The sequence below is a fragment of the Xenopus laevis genome, chromosome 3L, assembly GCF_017654675.1.
Source record: "Xenopus laevis strain J_2021 chromosome 3L, Xenopus_laevis_v10.1, whole genome shotgun sequence".
Taxonomy (NCBI): domain Eukaryota; kingdom Metazoa; phylum Chordata; class Amphibia; order Anura; family Pipidae; genus Xenopus; species Xenopus laevis.
The window spans coordinates 4229570-4257081 of NC_054375.1; positions in this window are offsets into that span (position 1 = coordinate 4229570).

Below are 27512 nucleotides of genomic sequence, written 5' to 3' on the forward strand. Positions count from 1 at the left end.
TTTACACGATTCTAGAAAAAAATCAAGCAATTGAGTTTTTACCCGATCTGATTAAATTATGATTTTTTAATAAAAAATAAAATAATAAATAAGGTCCAATCGTAGATTCTAGTTTGGTCTGACTTTTTTAACAAAATTTGGACTTTGATAAATAAGGCCCTTAATGTTTACACGATTCTAGAAAAAAATCAAGCAATTGAGTTTTTACCCGATCTGATTAAATTATGATTTTTTAATAAAAAATAAAATAATAAATAAGGTCCAATCGTGGATTCTAGTTTGGTCAGACTTTTTTAACAAAATTTGGACTTTGATAAATAAGGCCCTTAATGTTTACACGATTCTAGAAAAAAATCAAGCAATTGAGTTTTTACCCGATCTGATTAAATTATGATTTTTTAATAAAAAATAAAATAATAAATAAGGTCCAATCGTGGATTCTAGTTTGGTCAGACTTTTTTAACAAAATTTGGACTTTGATAAATAAGGCCCTTAATGTTTACACGATTCTAGAAAAAAATCAAGCAATTGAGTTTTTACCCAATCTGATTAAATTAGGATTTTTTAATAAAAAATAAAATAATAAATAAGGTCCAATCGTGGATTCTAGTTTGGTCGGACTTTTTTAACAAAATTTGGACTTTGATAAATAAGGCCCTTAATGTTTAAATGATTCACTAAAGGGCGAACTGTCGCCAGCGACCTATTCGCGCACATCGCACCACTTCGCCAGACGCAAATTCGCTACCTCTGCGCTAATACACTAATATGCGTAGTTGCGCCCTGGGCCTCCGAACACCGGCGACTTTTCGCTAGCGTTACTTCGGCAGTGCAAGCATTTCATAGCGATGATGAGCTAGCGTTCGTTTGTTCTTGCGCTTAGATCAATTGCATACGGCGGGTAATTTAAAGTTGTATGGATGTCTTTATTATAAATGTTGGTGCAAATGCTTGAAGTTACCACTTTTTATTAAAAATGTCCAGGGAACCTTAATAAAGTCAAAAAGTCGCCTGGCGACTAGAGTGCGAACGAACGCTGCCGACGGTCTCTTTCACTAATGAAAGTCGATAGCGTTGGCCACATTTATGTTGATGGAAGGGAAGGACTCGGATTCAATAGCCGTCACATATATGTGCGAGACAGTTATCATGGAGAGCAGATGTAGCCTCCACAGGATCAGATAAATCCGCGTATGTAGCGGCCAAATACAGTTATTCCTAGAAAAATGGAATTGATGTGCTTTTAGGAAGACTGGACTTTGGTAAGAGATTCATATCATCATAATGGAGTTTCTGTATTATCCAGACTATCTATAATGGACTACGGGAGAGATTATGAGGTTTGGAGATAATGACCTCATTATTAATAACCTAATTATTCTTTAGAAGGGGTGGCCGACACACGACACGGGAATGCCTTGGGCATCATTCAGAAAGTCCAAGAATCAGTTAGAGGTATTGGAACCCAGGGGACACCACGGACCCCTCAAGGGCCCCTGGTTTCTATTACAGCTGTATTTAATTGAATAAACAGGCACAGGCAGGGTTAACAGAGGGACATGCTCTGGCTCAGCCAGAAGGGTTAAAGGGGTGATTCATTTTTAAGTTAACTTTTGAGGGCACATTTATCAAAGTTTTTTTTTTAACTCTCATAAATTTGAATACACTTGAAATTCTAAATTCTAAAAAAATAGAATATTTAAAACTAACACAAATTTTATCGACTTGAAAAATCAAATCAAATTCAAATCGAATTCAACTAAACTTGATACCAGGAAGGCTAGTAACATGTCCACATTGGTCCCAGGACCGCTCCCATTGACTTATACATGAACTCGCCAGGTTTTAGGTGGCGAATAGTCGAATTAGAAAATCTCAAAATTCGAATTAAAATTTGAATCGAGTTTGGATAAATCAGAATTCGGGGCACATTTACTATGGGTCGAATATCGAGGGTTAAATAACCCTCGATATTTGACCGTTGAAGTAAAATCCTTCGACTTCGAATATCGAAGTCGAAGGATTTACCGCATTTCCTGTCATTCGTAAGATCGAAGGAAAAATCGAATCGAACGATTCAAAGGACTTTAATCCATCGATCGAATGAAATTCCTTCGATCAAAAAAACCTAGGAAAGCCTATGGGGACCTTCCCCATGGGCTAACATTGATGCTCGGTAGGTTTTAGGTGGCTAAGTAGGGGGTCAAAGTTTTTTTTAAAGGGATACTGTCATGGGAAAAAAAAATTTTTTCAAAATGAATCAGTTAATAGTGCTGTTCCAGCAGAATTCTGCACTGAAATCCATTTCTCAAAAGAGCAAACAGATTTTTCTATATTCAATTTTGAAATCTGACATGGGGCTAGACATATTGTCAATTTCCCAGCTGCCCCAAGTCATGTGACTTCAGTCACACTTTACTGCTGTACTGCAAGTTGGAGTGATATCACCCCCTCCCTTTTCCCCCCCAGCAGCCTAACAAAAGAACAATGGGAAGGTAACCAGATAGCAGCTCCCTAACACAAGATAACAGCTGCCTGGTAGATCTAAGAACAACACTCAATAGTAAAACCCAGGTCCCACTGAGACACATTCAGTTACATTGAGAAGGAAAAACAGCAGCCTGCCAGAAAGCATTTCTCTCCTAAAGTGCAGGCACAAGTCACATGACCAAGGGCAGCTAGGAAATTGACAATATGTCTAGCCCCATGTCAGATTTCAAAATTGAGTATAAAAAAATCTGTTTGCTCTTTTGAGAAATGGATTTCAGTGCAGAATTCTGCTGGAGTAGCACTATTAACTGATTCATTTTGAAATATTTTTTTTTTCCCATGACAGTATTCTTTTAAAGAGACAGTACTTCGACTTTCGAATGGTCGAACGATTTTTAGTTCGAATCATTCGATTCAAAGTCGAAGGTCGAAGTAGCCAATTCAATGGTCGAAGTAGCCAAAAAACACTTCAAAATTCAACGTTTTTTTCTTTAGAATCCTTCACTCGAGCTAAGTAAATGTGCCCCTTCGAGTTTTGACCATAAAAGAAAATGTGAAAATTCAACCCTTAATAAATCTGCCCCTTAGCATGATATAGAGAGGGATTTTCTGAAACAATTTGCAATTGGTCTTAATTTTTTATTATTTGTGGTTTTTGATCTATTTAGCTTTTTATTCGGCAGCTCTCCAGCTTCCAATTTCAGCCATCTGGTTGCTAGGGTCCAACTTATCCTAGCAACCATGCATTGATATGAATAAGAGACTGGAATATGAATAGGAGAGGCCTGAATAGAAAGATGAGTAATAAAAAGTAGCAATAACAATACATTTATATTGTAACACACTGGGGAGGGGATGGAGTGGCCTGCTGGTTTGCCTTGGGGTATATAATTAAAAAACTATAAAGAATAAATAATAAAGACCAATTGAAAAGTTACTGAGAATTGGCTATGCTACAACATACTAAAAGTTAACTTAAAGGTGAACCACCCCTTTAACTAGAAACAAGGTCTAAGAGAGGTTTCCCGGGTTGGACTGGGCCGGCAGACCCCGGTGGGCCCCAACCCTCACGGGTACCCACTGGCCCAGACCTGGCCCCCCGTTGCTGGCCTACTTGTTCGCTTTTACACACATAGGAGCGTTTTGGCATATTTTTGGGCATGTGCATATGGTTTTACGCGCATGTGCGTCACTAGGTTTTTTCACGCATGCTCAGCGGATTTTTCTTGCATGCGCATGCCGGCTCTGATTTTAGCCGTCGCAGGGGTCACCCGGGGACTACCAGGAGGGGCCGTCATTGTGCAGCCCTGGTGGGCCCCCGAAAGTCTCTAGTCCGATCCTGGAGGTATTTATCAAAATCAAAATAATAAATATCTTATTAAAAAAAGTCAGAGTTAACTAGAATCCACAATTTGACCTTTTTATTTTTAAAAAAGCTCAATTTAATCTGATTGAGGAAAAACTCAATAAAACTGAGCGAAAATCTGAAAATTTCCCGTATGGCTCGATTTCTTCAAGCTTTTTCACGAAAAGTCAGTTTTTTGATTTTGCCGAAATAGTTGCATTTTCGGGTTAAGTCCGCCGCAGACCGCAAAAACTTCCAAATAGGACAGGGACCTCTCCCATTGACTTATATACAACCTCGGCAAGTCAGAGATGGAGGATTTTCAGATTCCATCCTTGGGGTTTAGTAAATCTTGACTATTTTTTGCATTTGAACTTTAATAAATAACCCCCTAAATGTGTAAATGGTCATTTACAACGTCCCTGTAAAAAAGCGCTAGAACACTATGGGGTGCAAACGTGCACCCCTTATACTCATTGCACTTGGTCTGATTGGAAATTCGGAATAATTCATGGCAAGGCACATATGTACAAAAAAAACATGGCTGTCGGTGAGGCATGATTTTTAGAAACATATCGCATTTCCTAAATAGTGACTTTAAAGGAAATTGTTAAAGGTTTGTTAATGTGATTGTCTGGTGAAAGCACTTGGGTTAATAACGTGTGGGAAAGAGATATTGTCTCATTGTCTGTTTTACTGTATCAACGTTTGTCTGAACAAGTCACACTCACCCTATGAACTATTCTGTTCTTTCAAACATTTGGTCTGATCATTATCATTTCACTTTCAATCACTAACGTGTGGGAACAGGATATCGTCTTGTTAATTCAGCTGGTTATCTGGAAAAAGCACCCTGACCACGAATTTGGGGCAAAAGGAAATTGCCTAAAAATAAACAGTGTATTGTTTTAACAAAGCTCACCACTTTATGGACAGAATGATTTTTTAAAGCAGCTGGTTTGGATGCTAATTTGGATTCTTTGGGTATATCACGTAGCATGGACAGTGGTTTGAATTCTTCAGCTGTGGGAATAATTTGGGAATGACCCGTTGTATGCACGATCTCTTACAGAATAAAGAATGTTTCCACTGAACAAGCTTATCTACTGGAAATGTATTCATAGGACAGGACTGCTGCTTACAATGGGGATCAGATAGGATCTGTGCAGCCACTGGGACAGAATGTTCTGTTATACAGATAGCTAGAATCTCAGCTGCCATAAAGCAGGACAGGACTGCTGCTTACAATGGGGATCAGATAGGATCTGTGCAGCCACTGGGACAGAATGTTCTGTTATACAGATAGCTAGAATCTCAGCTGCCATAAAGCAGGACAGGACTGCTGCTTACAATGGGGATCAGATAGGATCTGTGCAGCCACTGGGACAGAATGTTCTGTTATACAGATAGCTAGAATCTCAGCTGCCATAAAGCAGGACAGGACTGCTGCTTACAATGGGGATCAGATAGGATCTGTGCAGCCACTGGGACAGAATGTTCTGTTATACAGATAGCTAGAATCTCAGCCATAAAGCAGGACAGGACTGCTGCTTACAATGGGGATCAGATAGGATCTGTGTAGTCACTGGGACAGAATGTTCTGTTATACAGATAGCTAGAATCTCAGCTGCCATAAAGCAGGACAGGACTGATGCTTACAATGGGGATCAGATAGGATCTGTGCAGCCACTGGGACAGAATGTTCTGTTATACAGATAGCTAGAATCTCAGCTGCCATAAAGCAGGACAGGACTGCTGCTTACAATGGGGATCAGATAGGATCTGTGCAGCCACTGGGACAGAATGTTCTGTTATACAGATAGCTAGAATCTCAGCTGCCATAAAGCAGGACAGGACTGCTGCTTACAATGGGGATCAGATAGGATCTGTGCAGCCACTGGGACAGAATGTTCTGTTATACAGATAGCTAGAATCTCAGCTGCCATAAAGCAGGACAGGACTGCTGCTTACAATGGGGATCAGATGGGATCTGTGCAGCCACTGGGACAGAATGTTCTGTTATACAGATAGCTAGAATCTCAGCTGCCATAAAGCAGGACAGGACTGCTGCTTACAATGGGGATCAGATAGGATCTGTGCAGCCACTGGGACAGAATGTTCTGTTATCTCAGCTGCCATAAAGCAAGGGCTATTTAGGACTGTGTGCCAGGCTGAGATGGCCTTTATGATGCCACCCCCTTGTACGCCTGTGCTTACATTTTAGCTTCAGAGTGGGTCACAGAGGGGCCATATCACTAATACAGAGAGTAATTGTGTCTATGGAAAAAAGTGGAATTTCGGCTGTTACCATATAATACGTAAATCACTTGTTGCTAGGTGAACATGTTTGTGAAACTTCCCTCAGTCTTCACGTTTTCCCTAAATAATTATGCTGACATTCTCCATGGGTATTTCCAACTCCCAAATAAGCAATTAATCACTAAAGCAAATATTATCTGTTAACTAATTAGCAACTAAAAAAAGACAGATATCTCATTTCTTGTGCATGTTTAAGTGGGTGACAGTCGGAAAGTGAATCTGCCAATATTCTGTCCTACAAGTAATCTCACTCTACTGCATCGCTAGGGCCCTAAGGGGAATATTATAACAGGCTCCCAATGGCAATTAAAAACCTAACATGCAACCTTTGTATTACATCTTCCCTACATACATTAATACATCTACAGTGTCTACTCGTAGGCAGATATTTAACAATAGGCAGTTAACTGTAAGGATTGGTGTATATATAAAGTGAATAAAGTACTCCCTCTTGTAAAATATATAGTGAATAATATAATATATAGTGACTAAAGTACCCCCTATTGTAAAATATAAGAATTTTATAAGTCACTGAGGAGTTCCATGACCATATAAAAGCACGAGGCCGAAGGCCAAGATCATGGAACTCCGAAGTTGCTTCTAATATCCTCATATTTTCCAACAAGGGGTACTTTATTTATTATAATACACAAGTTTTAGTGAGTCATGTGACAAGAATGACATCACTGCTCATCGTTTATAACCGATGACATCACTAGTCACCGTTTATAAGGATATAATTTACAAGATATTCATGGCTTTTGTGTATAACAAGGATATTATGTTTCCAAGGAATTCCATGGCCATATAAATGATTATACAGGTCATGGAACTCAGAGATGACTGCTAATATCCTCATATTCTGGGGGTACTCTATGTTTCAGTGAGTCATGTGACAGAAGTGATATCACGAAGCTCCAATTATAACCGATGACATCACTAAGCATGGTTTACAGGATATTCATGGCTCCTGAGTATTATATACTGTTAGAATACAGTTATTTCTGTACCCCCACTACCTTGAGGAGCCCTATAGAAAACACCCCAAAGTCTGATCAAAAATGTATTTTACAGAACCAGGCCAAGTAGTATTGGTGCCTCTCCTCTTTGCCTGCTTCAACCAGGGCTGGATCTAGGGGTAGGCAGGACTCAAAACCCCAAGATATCTCTAGAAGTAAATATAGCAATGGGAGGAACTAGCATGTGTATAACACCCTTTATGGGTCTCAAATGCAGATTTATATGTGTCCAGGATGAAACTTCTTCTGCCCATTAAATTAATTAAATTACAACTTTTATCTAATGTTACTTCCACTATCATAACTGCAGATGGCACTATAATGCCATTTCCGCGTCAATGGGGTTTTTCCCATTGTTATCTGGGAAATTCTTTTGCACATTGTCCTCCTAAAACATATTTATTATACAAATAACTGATCAGGCTTTCTTTAGTCATCCTGAGTTTTAAAACTAATATTCACTAGAATCCCTAAGCACTAAATTGGGGATATGAATAATCTGTAGTAATGCCATTCCACTGTATCTGATGTCCCTGCAACTGTGTTTGTGTTTTGTTTTATTCCAGGAACAGTTGTAGAAGAACCGGCTCATTGGAGGTGACCGGTGAAAGTATATGGGACATGAGTGAATTCCCTGCAGACAATGTAAATATGTGCAGCTATTTTCAGGCTGCTATGTCCTCCCAGCATTTGGTGAGCTAAGATATGGTTATTAATGCTGAAGTAGTGGTCTTTTTATGTAGAGAACAAATATAGCAATGTCTGTCTTGATAGAGAGAAAACCTAATATAAGTATGTAAGAAATTTAAACAGTACCAATAATGTGCTTGTATTATCTGGACGGTAAGAGAAATGTATTTATTTTCTGATCTTTAGAGATCCTAATCTTTTGTCCACTAATATAGGAAACTCCCTCAGAGAAGAGTACATGAAGTCAGGGTCTTTTCTGTAATAATGTCTCCCAATTGATTGAATAAACTATGCTGTATCTCAGTGCTTTAACCACCAAATCTCTAGGGGAAACAGTTATTGCAAAGAAATTCAAGGGCAATAATGGGCAATTTCAATATACTGTATATTCATAAAATATTTCAACCTCTGGGTGTGTTGGGGGGGTTGCCTTTTCAATTAATTTGCTGTGGGGCCCAGTAACCTCTTCACCACTGCCACAAATGTTTTCTGAGCTCTACGTTGTTAAATTGCTTTTGGATGCACTTTGCCATAGGGGCAATTATTTTGAACGTGTTGCAAAAGTGCAGAAATCCCTCCTGCCGGGTACCCCAAAAGAAGTCAAGGTCTGCATTAGCACTTTGCACCCTGACCTATTGCTGAATAATAGCTAAATGGTAGATGCCCAAAGCATGCCCACACTGATGCCACAAGTAAGTTGCATGCCCTTAGCAGAGGGCTCAATGTATTTTTAGAGCATACAAAACTGTTGAACGCCTGGGACAGTTCCATAGACCTGCTGTATATATAGGATATCATTCTGAGACAATCAAATTTTATTCTGGGGGCTTTGGTTCCCTTTTAAATAACTTGCAAATTTTTGAACGGTGACTGAGGGGGTTATTTACTAAAATCTGAATTTATCTCATATTTTATTTTAAAAAAAAACATGACCAAACTCCCATGACTGATTTTTTTTTTTTTTTATAACTCTTTATTTATTTGAAGTTTTAACAAAGCATTGCATATCATCACATTGCAGACTCATTTACTCACAACAGAGTCAGTGGCCTAACAACAAGGCATACACAATCGCATGAGAAAATTCCATTGAATAACGCCCGTGGGCGCACACCTTGTGGCATGGAGACAGAAGCATTAGGAATGGATATGAGCCTAGCATCGTGGACTAGGACAGTAATCAAAAATTAAGAAAGGAACATGAAAAATAAAAAAAATAAAAAAATAATAAAAAAAAATATAACCAAACCGTAAACCATGTGAGCCCGGGGGAATCAGGGGAGAGGACCATCTGCTTACACAAAAGGAGGCCCATGACTGATTTTAACTTATTTATTCAGTTAAAAAAATTTGATTTAATCTGATCACAAAAACGGGCTTCTTAACAAATTGCTGTAATTTTTGGGGATTTTTTTCCCGAATTGCTTGAATTTTTTACGTTTTTGTCTGAAACCCCCCAAAAAAGTCGGATTTTCAGGTTATACCCAGTGCAGACTACAAAAAAGTAAAAATTGAGATTGGTGCCTCTCCCGTTGACTTATACAAGACCTCGACGGGTCTGAGATGGCGGATTTTCGGGTTCAGGCTTTTTGCAGGATCCGTGGTATGATAAATCTGAAGATTTGTGTTTTCTAGTGAAAAAACTCAATTTTTTTGAGATTTTAACATTCGGATTTTAATAAATAACCCCTCTACAACGTGCAAAAAGTATTGATATATAAAAATTCTGCTGTATTTAAAAATGAACTTTGTTTAGTGGTTGGGCTTCCCTCGCGAGCCGTCTACGTGACTATAAACAGACCTCTTTTCCACATTTTCTTGCCCCCAATTCCATAAGGTCAGATTAAGCCCTTTAAAAAAGTCTATGAAAGTTTTCTCCATCCAACTGGATTTTCCATCTGTGCTGCCTAAATAATTGCCATAACTGCCTAAATAATTCATCACGGGTGTCTGATTCACCTCTGACTAATGTAGGTCTTGTGATAGGAATGACTTGGATAAAAAAGGGGAAACTCAGCAATTTAATGTAATGTGATAGCAAAATTCATGATAATGAGAAGTTACAGGTCAAGCACAGAGAACAAGGTAACGTCTTATAATTCAATGACCAATCAGGCAGGGGTGTAGCTATAGGGGGGCCCTGGAGGTATATGGGGCCACACGAGGCTCTAATTAATGAGCATTATGAATATATACTGGTAATAAAGGACAACCTCTGGATATGTTGGGGGCCCTAAAATGAATCTGCTGTGGGCCCAGTAATATCTAGTTACGTCACTGAAATCACGGATGTAACAATTAGAATGACAGACAATTATAATATGACAGTTATGTTCCATGCTATATTATGTGCTGTCAGATTTAAACTCCTAATGATCCCAATCTGGTTCTGACCCAAAGCTTTAGTTACATTCTGATCTGACAGTACAAATGAGGCTACTGGACTGGAAATGAAGGGAAGCTATCTGTGCCTTTAGGGAGTAACAGTTATTTAGCTGTCGCTGGGAGATCTCTGCAACTGCCTGTTGAATCCCAGCTACATGGCATAATGGCTTATTAGCATGGCAGTTAGACAATGGACAGGTTTGTGTCAACATTCTACTGAAGCTGAAACTTCCTGGAAACATGTGTTTTGTTTTTAGCAAATGAGGATTCGGAAAAACTGCAGTCTTCCACGGTGATACGTGTGGGAATGGACACATCTGAAACCTAAAGACGTTTCCCTGAATTCTTGTGAAACCTGATGTTTGCAGAGAACATTTATACCATGGAAAGCTAATTGACCTCAGATTTAGGAGAAGTTAACAGGGAGACCAGCGTGAAGGGAGAGACTTGAACATAATAACTAAAACATGTGGATCTGTGCTGATTATCAAGTGGGGCCCATGTGCTTTTTAAACATCTTTATCTAGTCTTTATAAGTAGCAGCCTTGTGCCTTTATATGGTCACAGAACAACCCCCAGTGACTTCTAATATCCTTATCATTTACAGTAGGGGGTACATTATCCCTTATAATACATGAGTGATACTCAGAGTTCCCTGTATAACTCAGCCTGCAGCCTTGTGCCTTTATATGGTCACAGAACAACCCCTCAGTGACTTCTAATATCCTTATCATTTACAGTAGGGGGTACATTATCCCTTATAATACATGAGTGATACTCAGAGTTCCCTGTATAACTCAGCCTGCAGCCTTGTGTCTTTATATGGTCACAGAACAAACCCTTAGTGACTTCTAATATCCTTATCATTTACAGTAGGGGGTACATTATCCCTTATAATACATGAGTGATACTCAGAGTTCCCTGTATAACTCAGCCTGCAGCCTTGTGCCTTTATATGGTCACAGAACAACCCCTCAGTGACTTCTAATATCCTTATCATTTACAGTAGGGGGTACATGATCCCTTATAATACATGAGTGATACTCAGAGTTCCCTGTATAACTCAGCCTGCAGCCTTGTGTCTTTATATGGTCACAGAACAACCCCTCAGTGACTTCTAATATCCTTATCATTTACAGTAGGGGGTACATTATCCCTTATAATACATGAGTGATACTCAGAGTTCCCTGTATAACTCAGCCTGCAGCCTTGTGTCTTTATATGGTCACAGAACAACCCCTCAGTGACTTCTAATATCCTTATCATTTACAGTAGGGGGTACATTATCCCTTATAATACATGAGTGATACTCAGAGTTCCCTGTATAACTCAGCCTGCAGCCTTGTGCCTTTATATGGTCACAGAACAATATCCTAATATCCTAATACCTGATATCCCAGTGGGCCAGTCCAACACTGCTGAGAAATGTATTTAGCTTGTACTTGTCTTTGTAAACAACCCTTTAGTTATTGTGACAAATTAGTAAATGCCTCAACCACTGTTGTTTTGTCACTCACTCAGTTTGATTGTAAGCTCTACGTGCACCAATCTCCTGCCTTATGTCTCAGAACTGTACCAGGGAATATTAAACGGTTCTTGCAGTTCTCTAGAACTGTACCACAATAAAAGAGAGTTGAGTGAGTTTACGATTTTGCATTGCATTTTTTTTAATGCAAATATTAACGCTGGCGCCGGGGGAAGTTCTGTTTAATCATTAATGAATATCATCTGAATAATCAGTTCCATGGAAAAGAATTGTATCCTGTGCCATGGAATTCTACTGATGAGCAAAATACTAACCTGGATAAATAGTTATCCATCTCTGATCGATGGGTTGGACTTATCAACTCCCTGCCTGTGGTGGTTGCTGGGAATTGTACACCAACAAGAGCTGAAGGGCTGCAGAATAGGCAACATTGATATAAATTGATATTGGCCCTCTACTGCCCTACTGTGTCCAACCAGCTCTAGTGTTGTCTGGGATAAAACAGACTCTGCAGGGCCATATTATTTAAATATAGTATCACTGTCCAGTGTATGACCTCCAGTTTTTTTTGGGACTGCTACTCCGAGCAGAAGAAGGTTGAAGGGCTTCAAGTGACCCTATTGTCACCATCTTAGCCTTCTGCATCCATCTTAGCCTACTACTTTACCTCCTGTCTACTATCTACTCCTGCTATTCTGTGGGGTTCCTCCATGTACAGGGCCCTGGGGAGTTGCACCTATTTCCACCCCTAAAGTTATCTGCCCTACTCTCTCCACCTTGTCATACTATCTCCATCTTCTCCCAATGTCTCCAACTTGCCCTACTGTCTCCATCTTGTCATACTATCTCGGTCTTGTCCTAATGTCTCCATCTTGTCCTACTGTCTCCATCTTGTCCTAATGTCTCCATTTTGTCCCACTGTCTCCATCATGTCCTACTGTCTCCAGCTTACCCTAATGTCTCCATCTTGTCATACTATCTCCATCTTGTCCTAATGTTTCCATCTTGTCCTACTGTCTTCATCTTGCCATACTGTCTCCATCTTGCCATACTGTCTCCATCTTGTCCTACTGTCTCCATCTTGCCCTACTCTCTCCATCTTGTCATACTATCTCCATCTTGTCCTACTGTCTCCATCTTGCTCTCTGGTATCCAGCTTGCCCTACTGCCTCCATCTTGCCCTACTCTCTCCATCTTGTCCTACTGTCTCCATCTGGTCCTACTGTCTCCATCTTGCCCTACTGCCTCCATCTTGCCCTACTCTCTCCATATTGTCATACTATCTCCATCTTGTCTCACTGTCTCTATCTTGTCCCACTGTCTCCATCGTGTCCTACTGTCTCCATCTTGTCCTATGGTCTCTAGCTTGCCCAAATGTCTCCATCTTGCCCTATTGTCTCCATCTTGTCCTAATGTCTCCATGTTGTCCTATGGTCTCCATCTTGCTCTACTCTCTCCATCTTGTCCTACTGTCACCATCTTGTCCTACTGTCACCATCTTGTCCTAATGTCTCCACCTGGTCCTACTGTCTCCATCTTGCCCTACTGCCTCCATCTTGCCCTACTCTCTCCATATTGTCATACTATCTCCATCTTGTCTCACTGTCTCCATCTTGTCCCACTGTCTCCATTGTGTCCTACTGTCTCCATCTTGTCCTATGGTCTCTAGCTTGCCCAAATGTCTCCATCTTGCCCTATTGTCTCCATCTTGTCCTAATGTCTCCATGTTGTCCCATGGTCTCCATCTTGCTCTACTCTCTCCATCTTGTCCTACTGTCACCATCTTGTCCTACTGTCACCATCTTGTCCTAATGTCTCCATCTTGTCCTACTGTCTCCATCTTGCCCTTCTCTCTCCATCTTGCCCTACTGTCTCCATCTTGCCCTACTCTCTCCATCTTGTCGTAACCTTCTAGGCCGAGGGAACCAACTCAATCATGTTATGATAGGGTATGGCTAACTTCTGAAAGATCTATCTATCTTCAAACAGATATGCTTTGGATAAATAAATATAAGACAGACAGAACAATTAGTTGTATCATGTTCCATCAGGTTCCTATCAGGCCACAGGATAGGTAAACTTGGGTGTTATTATTTTCTATTCATAATGTCAGAGATGATTGATGCTTGTTGTTATTGTTATAAAGCTGTGGCATATTACTGCTTGTTTTTTGCAACAGAGCAGACTACTGTATGCTGTCAATCAGGACAGTTCTTCTTTATAGTTGGACCATCTTCTTGCAAATGTAATAAAATTTTACTTGATTGAATCCACAGAGTCCTGGTAATTTATCAAACCAGTCCCTGGATCAACTTGTACTATGAGCTGTCTTCCATAACACTGTATTCTTTCACTTGCTAAACACTATCCAACCCCTTCTTAAAGCTATGGTCACCATCTTGTCCTACTGTCTCCACCTTGCCTTACTATCTCCATCTTGTCCTACTATCTTCATCTTGTCCCACCATCTCCAGCTTGCCCTACTGTCTCCATCTTGTCCTATTTTCCTAATCAACTCCTACTGTCTCCATCTTGCCTACTGTCTCCATCTCATGCTTCTGTCTCCATCTAGTCCTACTATTTCCATCTTGTCCTATTGTCTCTATCTACTCCTACTGTCTCCATCTTGCTATACAGTCTCCATCTCATACTTCTGTCTCCATCTCATCCTATTATCTCCATATTTTCCTACTATTTCCATCTTGTCCTACTATTTCCGTCATGTCCTGCTGTCTCCATTTTGCCCTACTGTCTTTATCTTGCCCTAATCTCTCTTGTCATACTGTCTCCATCTTTCCCTTCTGTCTCCATCATGCCATATGGTCACCATTTTGTCTTAGTGTCTCCATCTTATTCTACGATTAACCTTTTGCCCACTTGTCATCATTTTACCCTACTGTTCTCGTCTTGTCCTACTATCATGATCAAACTCAACTTGAGTGACTTTAGCAACTATACCCTTCCTATTAAATAGAACTGCTGCTCTGTAGACCCACATCATTTGTATTGACACTCACCCACATCAATATGTCTAAGTCATCCCTGGTGTGGCCACTGCTGTACTCACTTTCATCTGAGCAATTAAGTATCCTAGTATTTGCTTTTGCATTTGTATTGCCTGCAACCTTCTCAATGCTCAGAGCTGAGAGCAGTCTCCCTTAGTGGCTCTCCATAAACAAATGACTGCCCCAGATAGAACACAAGTGTAAGAAGCAGTAGCAGAAGTAGGAAAGGGAATGGATTGTGATTTCATAGTTTCTTAACTTTACACAATCCATGAACACATACATCATGGTGCGAAGTTCATTACATTACATCTAGTTCCCTGAATCCATATCTCACTAAAGCTTCCCAAACAGCATTTAACAAAAATGGATATTTTGTACAGAGACTCATACATTTTCATGATGAGTCACTACCTCTATTTGTGACACACAGACATCTGGATCCTCCATCATCTTTCTGCTCTGGATATTCAAGATTTGATTCCGTTTTTTAACCTAACCATCTACAGATGCTTAAGCTTCTCATCTTAAAACCCAACAGCCAATGAATCGATGACCCCATTCTCACTGTTTTTAAAATCATCACCGCCAGATGGTTTACACTTTTCAATGATTGGAAACTGGGGAGATGGTGGATCAACTCTACTATGTGTAAAGCTGAAAGGAGGTGGTACTTAACCAAAGAATATCAACTATACATTGATTTGAACAGAGACTGGAATATGAATAGGAGAGGCCTGAGCAGAAATATGAGGAATAGAAAGTAGCAACAACAATATATTTGTAGCCACACAAATGACAGGACACGTTCCACCTGTTTGCCGTTGAAACCTAGACCACAACACTCACTTAATTGTACTCAGGAAACGTAGGCCACAACTCAGGAAACTGATAAGATCTTCTACGACCAGGTTATTGCTCTGCTTAGCTCTAGCCACAAATGTCATAGAAGCGTTATGTAAATATGAAAGGATCTGAGTAACATCTGGAGCTTGTCGCATAGAGCGTTCCTTGCTGTCTAATACATAACTCAGTTATTCTTATTGGGGACCCCCACCATATACTGACCATACCAGGGACGGCCCAGCACTCTGGGTAAATCTAACCCTAACTGACCTTTGTACTGGGCTTTCAGCATTATCTAGGAGAGTAAGTAGCATTCTTTTCAAATTCCACCTACTACTCAGGGCCTACAGGCTGGTACCTACTACGCATGATCTTCAGGCTGGGACATACTACTTAGGGTCTTCATGCTGGAACCTACTACTCAGGGTCTTAAAGGGATACTGTCATGGCAAAAAAAAATTTTTTCAAAATGAATCAGTTAATATTGCTTCTCCAGCAGATTTCTGCACTGAAATCCATTTCTCAAAAGAGCAAACAGATTTTTCTATATTCAATTTTGAAATCTGACATGGGGCTAGACATATTGTCAATTTCCCTGCTGCCCCAAGTCATGTGACTTGTGCTCTGATAAACTTCAATCACACTTTACTGCTGTACTGCAAGTTGGAGTGATATCACCCCCTCCCTTTCCCTCCCCCCAGCAGCCAAACAACAGAACAATGGGAAGGTAACCAGATAGCAGCTCCCTAACACAAGATAACAGCTGCCTGATAGATCTAAGAACAGCACTCAATAGTAAAAACCCATGTCCCACTGAGACACATTCAGTTACATTGAGAAGGAAAAACAGCAGCCTGCCAGAAAGCATTTCTCTCCTAAAGTGCAGGCACAAGTCACATGACCAGGGGCAGCTGGGAAATTGACAAAATGTCTAGCCCCATGTCAGATTTCAAAACTGAATTTAAAAAAATCTGTTTACTCTTTTGAGAAATGGATTTCAGTGCAGAATTCTGCTGGAGTAGCACTATTAACTGATGCGTTTTGAAATAAACCTGTTTTCCGATGACAGGATCCCTTTAAGGTTGGGACCTACTCCTTAGGGTCTTCATGCTGGGACTTACTACTCAGGTTCTTACGGTTGGGACCTACTCTTCAGGGTCTTTAGGTTGGGATCTACTCCTCAAGGTCTTCAGGTTGGGACCTACTTAGGGTCTATGTTGGAGGAACCAGACTTGAGGTTTGGGAATCACTACTACAGAGTAACTTGCAATCAAATTTTCGTGTACCTTTCTCTAGTTATTCCTTTTATCAATCTGGGACCATTTCGTTCTCAGGGACAGAATCAGAATTTTGTCCATGCCCAAAGAATGACTATGGCATCTGTTAGCGATTAACAGTTTATGTAAGTCATGGCATAACTAGGGAACCACAAGCCTTGGGGCAAAAAACTGAAGCCCCCCCCCCACCAGAAGAGGTGCCTCTTGCTCTTCCCGTTGGGCCACGGCACATACAGTGACTCTGACAGGCCACACTGGGGGGATGGGCACAAGCAGAGTGGCACTCTTCCCTTCAGCGGGCCATGAAAATCCTGTGTCTGTCACTTTCTTTATTTTTTTTGGAAATAATGTGGAACAGAGTGAAATCCTTGTGTCAATGTGGTAAATGTACATTGCTCTGGAAAGTGAAAGTATTTATACTCCAGTTGTAACAATAACTTGCCTGCGTTATTTCTGCACTGCAGTGTAAAAAAACATATAGCTGCAATGTTTATTATTGTCCAGCTCTATTTATTGATACGCGAAGGCCGCCAGCAAATGCTAATTATTAATAATAGAATAGCAACAGTCACTGAGGGAGCCATTAACTGTTAGAATGAGAAACTACTGCAAAACATAAAGAGTAAAAAAAAATCACATACCCTAATGTTTCTATATATCTGTAACCTTGTTATGAGCTAAGGGGGCCCAGTCTGAAGGTCAGTTAGGGGGAGATTTGGGGTGAGTGTTTATTTGTACCCTGGGTACCCCTGGAACTATAGCAGGGTGACTGTTACCCCAATGTTTCTATATATCTGTAACCTTGTTATGAGCTAGGGGGGCCCAGTCTGAAGGCCAGTTAGGGGGAGATTTGGGGTGAGTGCTTATTTGTACCCTGGGTACCCCTGGAACTATAGCAGGGTGACACCCCAATGTTTCTAAATATCTGTAACCTTGTTATGAGCTAAGGGGGCCCAGTCTGAAGGTCAGTTAGGGGGAGATTTGGGGCGAGTGCTTTGTACCCTGGGTACCCCTGGAACTATAGCAGGGTGACACCCCAATGTTTCTATATATCTGTAACCTTATGAGCTAAGGGGGCCCAGTCTGAAGGTCAGTTAGGGGGAGATTTGGGGTGAGTGTTTATTTGTACCCTGGGTACCCCTGGAACTATAGCAGGGTGACTGTTACCCCAATGTTTCTATATATCTGTAACCTTGTTATGAGCTAAGGGGGCCCAGCTTGATGCCAGTTAGGGGGAGATTTGGGGTGAGTGCTTATTTGTGGCCTGGGTACCCCTGGAACTATAGCAGGGTGACACCCCAATGTTTCTATATATCTGTAACCTTGTTATGAGCTAAGGGGGCCCAGTCTGAAGGACAGTTAGGGGGAGATTTGGGGTGAGTGTTTATTTGTACCCTGGGTACCCCTGGAACTATAGCAGGGTGACTGTTACCCCAATGTTTCTATAGATCTGTAACCTTGTTATGAGCTAAGGGGGCCCAGTCTGAAGGACAGTTAGGGGGAGATTTGGGGTGAGTGTTTATTTGTACCCTGGGTACCCCTGGAACTATAGCAGGGTGACACCCCAATGTTTTCTATATATCTGTAACCTTCTTATGAGCTAAGGGGGCCCAGTCTGAAGGTCAGTTAGGGGGAGATTTGGGGTGAGTGTTTATTTGTACCCTGGGTACCCCTGGAACTATAGCAGGGTGACACCCCAATGTTTCTATATATCTGTAACCTTGTTATGAGCTAAGGGGGCCCAGTCTGAAGGACAGTTAGGGGGAGATTTGGGGTGAGTGTTTATTTGTACCCTGGGTACCCCTGGAACTATAGCAGGGTGATTGTTACCCCAATGTTTCTATAGATCTGTAACCTTGTTATGAGCTAAGGGGGCCCAGTCTGAAGGTCAGTTAGGGGGAGATTTGGGGTGAGTGATTATTTGTGCCCTGGGTACCCCTGGAACTATAGCAGGGTGACTGTTACCCCAATGTTTCTATAGATCTGTAACCTTGTTATGAGCTAAGGGGGCCCAGTCTGAAGGTCAGTTAGGGGGAGATTTGGGGTGAGTGCTTATTTGTGCCCTGGGTACCCCTGGAACTATAGCAGGGTGACTGTTACCCCAATGTTTCTATATATCTGTAACCTTGTTATGAGCTAAGGGGGCCCAGTCTGAAAGCCAGTTACGGGGAGATTTGGGGTGACATCTTGAAAAATTTTGAACTGCAAGGTAGGGGAGAAGCTATTTTTTCAGGTGATTGATGTTCACACAAGGAAAGATACACTTATCCACAGATAACTGTGTCATGAAAGAATATACTGTACTAGTAATAACTTTCCAGCAGGTTAATTAAAGAAGTGTGAGATTACTCTGCTGCAGGGGAATGCAAGAAGTAGCACAGCCCTTTCTTTCAGATTGGGTCGCATCACTTAGATGCAGCAAATGCAGAAAGCAGGTGAAACACATGAAGGATCAGTCATAGGGCGACGCAGGTTACAGTGATTGTCTGGACGAGCCCTTAATATGCCCTTTAACCTTCTTATTTCATTGCATCATTTCTTTTTCAATTCAGATTCTCCTATTTATGTTCAAATCCCTGCCTGGTTGCTAGGGTAAAAGGGAGCCTAGTAACCTGAGATCAAAATTACTTTCCAGAGCATCTGCCCCTTTATTATTGGGCAATTGTGTTCTTTTTGTACTGTAACCACTGGAGGCTTTCTGCTATTGTTGGACTACAACTCCCAGCATCCTCTGGCAGCCTGTCAACTGCATTTCACAAGGGTTTGAGATCTTAGAAACAAGACAAGTAAGCTGCTTATTACTTGTTTGTGGTTAGACGTTAATGAACGTTGTGTATTTTTCCTATGTAATTAATGAAGTTGGAGACTGTTCGCCTCGCACTGCAGAAAATAAATCTTTACAACGTCTGCACAAAAGCAAAATATCTCTTTTTGCTAATAAATAATATTTCTGTGTGTTGGGAGCTGATAACGGTAATGGTGAATAGGAGCGTCCCTTCCTCTCCCCCAAGCCAAGATGTGAGAGGGCTGGAAATACAGAGCATTTTTCCCCTTAAAATGAGTGTGTCTGGCGTGCAAATTATAAGATTAGGAATTTGGACAATGTTTATTTCATTTTCTTCTACTGCATTAACAAGCAACAAACATGACTCACGTTTTCCATGTTATAATCAATTAAAAACATCTTTAGTCTTGCTTTTAATTTAAGAAGAAGAACCCCACCTAAAAACAAAAAGAAAATGTCATTCTAAGCAACGTCCCTATTGTTATCCAATAGTTATGTGTAACTAATTATTTAACAGCAGCGTTTCTCTGTCCCTCTCTGTTCTTTGGTTCTGACTCTTGAAATAATGTAGCAGAACCAGTTTTCCTCCAGGTCTGTGGGATAATAGTCTCTGGGAAGGGAGTGTGACTGTGGGATAGCAGGTATAGTAGGGAGAGATGGTGCCTATAGTAACAGTGGATAATAGTCTCTGGGAAGGGAGTGTGACTGTGGGATAGCAGGTATAGTAGGGAGAGATGGTGTCTATAGTAACAGTGGGATAATAGTCTCTGGGAAGGGAGTGTGACTGTGGGATAGAAGGTATAGTAGGGAGAGATGTGTCTATAGTAACAGTGGATAATAGTCTCTGGGAAGGGAGTGTGACTGTGGGATAGCAGGTATAGTAGGGAGAGATGTGTCTATAGTAACAGTGGATAATAGTCTCTGGGAAGGGAGTGTGACTGTGGGATAGCAGGTATAGTAGGGAGAGATGGTGCCTATAGTAACAGTGGATAATAGTCTCTGGGAAGGGAGTGTGACTGTGGGATAGCAGGTATAGTAGGGAGAGATGTGTCTATAGTAACAGTGGATAATAGTCTCTGGGAAGGGAGTGTGACTGTGGGATAGCAGGTATAGTAGGGAGAGATGGTGCCTATAGTAACAGTGGATAATAGTCTCTGGGAAGGGAGTGTGACTGTGGGATAGCAGGTATAGTAGGGAGAGATGTGTCTATAGTAACAGTGGATAATAGTCTCTGGGAAGGGAGTGTGACTGTGGGATAGCAGGTATAGTAGGGAGAGATGTGTCTATAGTAACAGTGGATAATAGTCTCTGGGAAGGGAGTGTGACTGTGGGATAGCAAGTATAGTAGGGAGAGATGGTGCCTATAGTAACAGTGGATAATAGTCTCTGGGAAGGGAGTGTGACTGTGGGATAGCAGGTATAGTAGGGAGAGATGTGTCTATAGTAACAGTGGATAATAGTCTCTGGGAAGGGAGTGTGACTGTGGGATAGCAGGTATAGTAGGGAGAGATGGTGTCTATAGTAACAGTGGATAATAGTCTCTGGGAAGGGAGTGTGACTGTGGGATAGCAGGTATAGTAGGGAGAGATGGTGTCTATAGTAACAGTGGATAATAGTCCCTGGGAAGGGAGTGTGACTGTGGGATAGCAGGTATAGTAGGGAGAGATGGTGTCTATAGTAACAGTGGATAATAGTCTCTGGGAAGGGAGTGTGACTGTGGGATAGCAGGTATAGTAGGGAGAGATGGTGCCTATAGTAACAGTGGATAATAGTCTCTGGGAAGGGAGTGTGACTGTGGGATAGCAGGTATAGTAGGGAGAGATGGTGCCTATAGTAACAGTGGATAATAGTCTCTGGGAAGGGAGTGTGACTGTGGGATAGCAGGTATAGTAGGGAGAGATGGTGTCTATAGTAACAGTGGATAATAGTCTATGGGAAGGGAGCGTGACTGTGGGATAGCAGGTATAGTAGGGAGAGATGGTGTCTATAGTAACAGAGGGATAATAGTCTCTGGGAAGGGAGTGTGACTGTGGGATAGCAGGTATAGTAGGGAGAGATGGTGCCTATAGTAACAGTGGATAATAGTCTCTGGGAAGGGAGTGTGACTGTGGGATAGCAGGTATAGTAGGGAGAGATGGTGCCTATAGTAACAGTGGATAATAGTCTCTGGGAAGGGAGTGTGACTGTGGGAATAGCAGGTATAGTAGGGAGAGATGTGTCTATAGTAACAGTGGATAATAGTCTCTGGGAAGGGAGTGTGACTGTGGGATAGCAGGTATAGTAGGGAGAGATGGTGTCTATAGTAACAGTGGATAATAGTCTCTGGGAAGGGAGTGTGACTGTGGGATAGCAGGTATAGTAGGGAGAGATGTGTCTATAGTAACAGTGGATAATAGTCTCTGGGAAGGGAGTGTGACTGTGGGATAGCAGGTATAGTAGGGAGAGATGGTACCTATAGTAACAGTGGGATAATAGTCTCTGGGGCCAGGGGATAAAAAACCAAAGTGAAATAAATGTTATACTCTCTGGGGATGAAGGAAACCAGATATTGTCGCATCTGGTGAAGTTCAGGTTACACCTCAGAGGATTTCTGTCCCAAACATCACAAACCCTTCCACGCGTCTTTCTTTGCTTCAGAGACTCACGGATAAAATAAATGAGAGGAGAAAGAGTCAAACAACAGATAATAAGAAGCTCTGTGAGAAAGTGAGAATTGCCAAGAACTGAGGGATAAAATGAGAACTGGACCTTATATTTCTATTGCATCTAATTGTTACACCTTATTTATGTGTGCGTGTGTGAATGGAGGATAAATCTTCATGGTCTCAGAAATGAGAGTTTATTCTATGAATAAAGAGACAGCATAGAATTGTATCAACATTAGCAAAGAGCAGTGAGGATGAAGCTTATATATAGCTTTTTATAGAAAGGGATTGTTCCCCTTTAAATGAACTGTTAGTAGGATGTAGAGAGGGATATTCTGAGACAATTTGCTTTTGGTTTTCATTTTTTATTATTTGTGGTTTTTGACTTATTTAGCTTTTTATTTAGTAGCGCTCCAGTTTGCAGTTTCTGGTTGCTAGGGTCCAAATTCCCCTAGCAACCATGTACTGATTGAATAAGAGACTGGAATATGAATAGGAGAGGTCTGAATAGAAAGATGAGAAATAAATAGTAGCAAAAACAATAAATGTGTAGCCTTACAGAGCATTTGTTTTTTTAGAAGGGGTCAGTGACCCCCATTTGACAGCTGGAAATAGTTAGAAGATAATTAAAAAAATAAATAAATAAATAAAGAATGAAGACCAATTGAAAAGTTGCTTAAAATGATCTATTGTATAACATACTAAAAGTTAACTCAAAGGTGAACTACCCGTTTAATATCAGAAAGACTTGTGGCAGCTCTCTGTGCCAAGTCTACTAATACACCCAGTAACTAGACAAGCCTTTTATATATAAACAGTGGCTCAGAGTGATACTTTCATTGAAATTTTTGATAAAACTTTATTTTTAACAGTTGAACAGTTGAACTTCTAAATATTCAATTCTGGTTTGGCACAGAGCCCCGAAGTCAATGACATAAAGTGTTTATGACTCCTGGAAGTTGCTACAGAAGCTTCTTTCTTATTAGAGTTAGAGACAAGATACATTCTTGAATAATAATATACTAATATACTAATATACAGTACTAATATACTAATATACAGTACTAATATACTAATATACTAATATACAGTAATAATATACTAATATACAATACTAATATACTAATATACAATACTAATATACAATACTAATATACTGTAATAATATACTAATATACAATACTAATATACTAATATACAGTAATAATATACTAATATACAATACTAATATACTAATATACAGTAATAATATACTAATATACAATACTAATATACTAATATACAGTAATAATATACTAATATACAATACTAATATACTAATATACAGTACTAATATACTAATATACTAATATACAATACTAATATACTAATATACAGTACTAATATACTAATATACTAATATACAGTACTAATATACTAATATACTAATATACAGTAATAATATACTAATATACAATACTAATATACAATACTAATATACTAATATACAGTATAATATACTAATATACAGTACTAATATACTAATATACTAATATACTAATATACAGTACTAATATACTAATATACAGTACTAATATACTAATATACAGTAATAATATACTAATATACAATACTAATATACTAATATACAATACTAATATACTAATATACAGTACTAATATACTAATATACAGTACTAATATACTAATATACAATACTAATATACTAATATACTTATATACTAATATACTGTACTAATATACGAATATACTAATATACAGTAATAATATACTAATATACTAATATACAATACTAATATACTAATATACAGTACTAATATATTAATATACAGTACTATGTCATTGAAAATTATATCTGGAACGGTCTAAATCCTAAGACGGACGAATGGCTAGTGTCAGAGGGTTGATAGTTGTCACCCCCGCCCTCTATGACGCCATAACGCTATAGGGCCCAAGGCAGGATGGACTATAAGGGCTAATGGTCAACTGTGGACAATGGTCACTCATATAACTTATACTGGGCCATACAAATAAATCATCTCCACTCTGTTACTTAGAAGAGTGTCAGCATAGTGTCAGCATGTCTCTTATGCCCTTTTGCAGAAGTGTTGCTCAATAGTTGTCTGTACCACAATGGCCATGTTTAGCCAACAGATGTTTACGAGGCTGTGGACAGTTGGAACCAGAAATCTCTTATGTTGCAAAACTGCACATCTTACAGGAATGTATAAATATATATGCCAGTAAGTCTCCTCGCCGGACCATGTATGGTGTTTCCGTGAACCCCTTGTCATAATTACTGTAAAGGCCTTCTGAAAGTTATATAACGCCTGGACCAAGAGGTGTGTCTTTGGTAAATCCTTGGTGACATTCTGTGTGTTACTCCAACAGCTTACCCAGACACAACTGTTATGTTGTATTATGTATGAATAAATTGCCTGACTATTACTAAAGGTTTTCCTTTACTGAGTTTTGTCTTACACGAGGTCAAAATGGTACTACTAAAAATACCATCAACTAATATACTAATATACAGTACTAATATACTAATATACAGTACTAATATACTAATATACTAATATACAATACTAATATACAGTACTAATATACTAATATACTAATATACAATACTAATATACAGTACTAATATACTAATATACAATACTAATATACTAATATACTAATATACAGTACTAATGTACTAATATACTAATATACTAATATACAGTACTAATATAGTAATATACTAATATACAGTACTAATATACTAATATACAGTACTAATATACTAATATACCAATATACTAATATACAGTACTAATATACTAATATACAATACTAATATACTAATATACTAATATACAATACTAATATACTAATATACAGTACTAATATACTAATATACTAATATACAATACTAATATACTAATATACAATACTAATATACTAATATACAATACTAATATACTAATATACAATACTAATATATATACTAATAGCATTGATAAGAGAAGCTTTGCCTTCGGGTGGGTCCGTTGGGAGTCTGGCCAGTGGCTGATGAGAGTTTGGGGAGAAAGAAATGTTGTTGAAGTGGGTTCCAAACGGGTTAAATAAGGAGATGAGCTCATTGTCTATTAGATCATATAAAACACAGGGTCCCATTCTGTTGGCAGAAATCTTTCTTGTGGAGAACGCATGGCTACCCGGGTCCTTTTCTCATTTGAGACCTCTGTGCCGATTGAATCAGGATCCCTATCACATTCTCATCAGTCCCTGTCCCAGTGAGCTTACAATCTAAGGTCCCTATCACATTCCCATCAGTCCCTGCCTCAGTGAGCTGACAATCTAAGGGCCCTATCACATTCCCATCAGTCCCTGTCCCAGTGATCTTACAATCTAAGGTCCCGATCACATTCTCATCAGTCCCTGTCCCAGTGAGCTTACAATCTAAGGTCCCGATCACATTCTCATCAGTCCCTGTCCCAGTGAGCTTACAATCTAAGGTCCCTATAACATTCCCATCAGTCCCTGTCCCAGTGATCTTACAATCTAAGGTCCCGATCACATTCTCATCAGTCCCTGTCCCAGTGAGCTTACAATCTAAGGTCCCTATCACATTCCCACCAGTCCCTGCCCCAGTGAGCTTACAATCTAATGTCCCTATAACATTCCCATCAGTCCCTGTCCCAGTGATCTTACAATCTAAGGTCCCGATCACATTCTCATCAGTCCCTGTCCCAGTGAGCTTACAATCTAAGGTCCCTATCTGTGATACAAATGTATGAATGTGAATGTGATCAAGTGTATCCAATAAGGCTCCTCAGCTAAAAAACAGATGTAGTGACATTAGCTGGAACTGAGGGAATTAAAGGATAAGAACTTTATAAATATTGTTTTTTGCGAGGGAGAAGGAAAGGGAAATCACTGACAGGAGAAAGATGGAGAAGAAAGGCTTGTGGTCGAGTTCATGGTCACTTTTCTGGGCGTATGGATATTATTTTGTTGTATGTCCAGAGTTAGAATTAAGGCCACATTCTGCTATGATTGATGATTTTATTGTTGGACGAGTATAAAAAAAAAGCAGACGTGTTGTGTAAAAGCTTTTCCAATTGGTCTAGTTTCAGAATTCGCTGTTCCAGTTTTCCCAGTCGATGTCCCTCTCAAATGATGTTGCATAATCAATAGGTGATGTATTCATTTTCTTACAATATATTGTTCTCATTTAATATTGATCATTGTGCGTGTGTTTTATTTCTATCCTGCACTTGATTAGTCTGCCCAGGGTAGCTTGGTAACACACTATCACTTTCCCATCAGTCCCTGTCCTAGTGAGCTTACAGTCTAAGGTCCCTATCACATTCCCATCTGTCCCTGCCCCAGTGAGCTTACACTCTAAGGGCCCTATCTCATTCCCATCAGTCCCTGCCCCAGTGAGTTTACAATCTAAGGTCCCTATCACATTCCCATCAGTCCCTGTCCCTGTGAGCTTACAATCTAAGTTCCCTATCACATTCCCATCAGTCCCTGCCCCAGTGAGCTTACAATCTAAGGTCCCTATAACATTCCCATCAGTCCCTGTCCCAGTGAGCTTACAATCTAAGGTCCCTATCACATTCCCATCAGTCCCTGTCCTAGTGATCTTACAATCTAAGGTCCCTGTCACATTCCTATCAGTCCCTGTCCTAGTGAGCTTACAGTTTAAGGTCCCATAACATTCCCATCAGTCCCTGTCCCAGTGAGCTTACAATCTAAGGTCCCTATCACATTCTCATCAGTCCCTGTCCTAGTGAGCTTACAACCTAAGGTCCCTATCACATTCTCATCAGTCCCTGTCCTAGTAAGCTTACAATCTAAGGTCCCTATCACATTCTCATCAGTCCCTGTCCTAGTGAGCTTACAATCTAAGGTCCCTATCACATTCCCATCAGTCCCTGTCCTAGTGATCTTACAATCTAAGGTCCCTGTCACATTCCTATCAGTCCCTGTCCTAGTGAGCTTACAGTTTAAGGTCCCATAACATTCCCATCAGTCCCTGTCCCAGTGAGCTTACAATCTAAGGTCCCTATCACATTCTCATCAGTCCCTGTCCTAGTGAGCTTACAACCTAAGGTCCCTATCACATTCTCATCAGTCCCTGTCCTAGTAAGCTTACAATCTAAGGTCCCTATCACATTCTCATCAGTCCCTGTCCTAGTGAGCTTACAATCTAAGGTCCCTATCA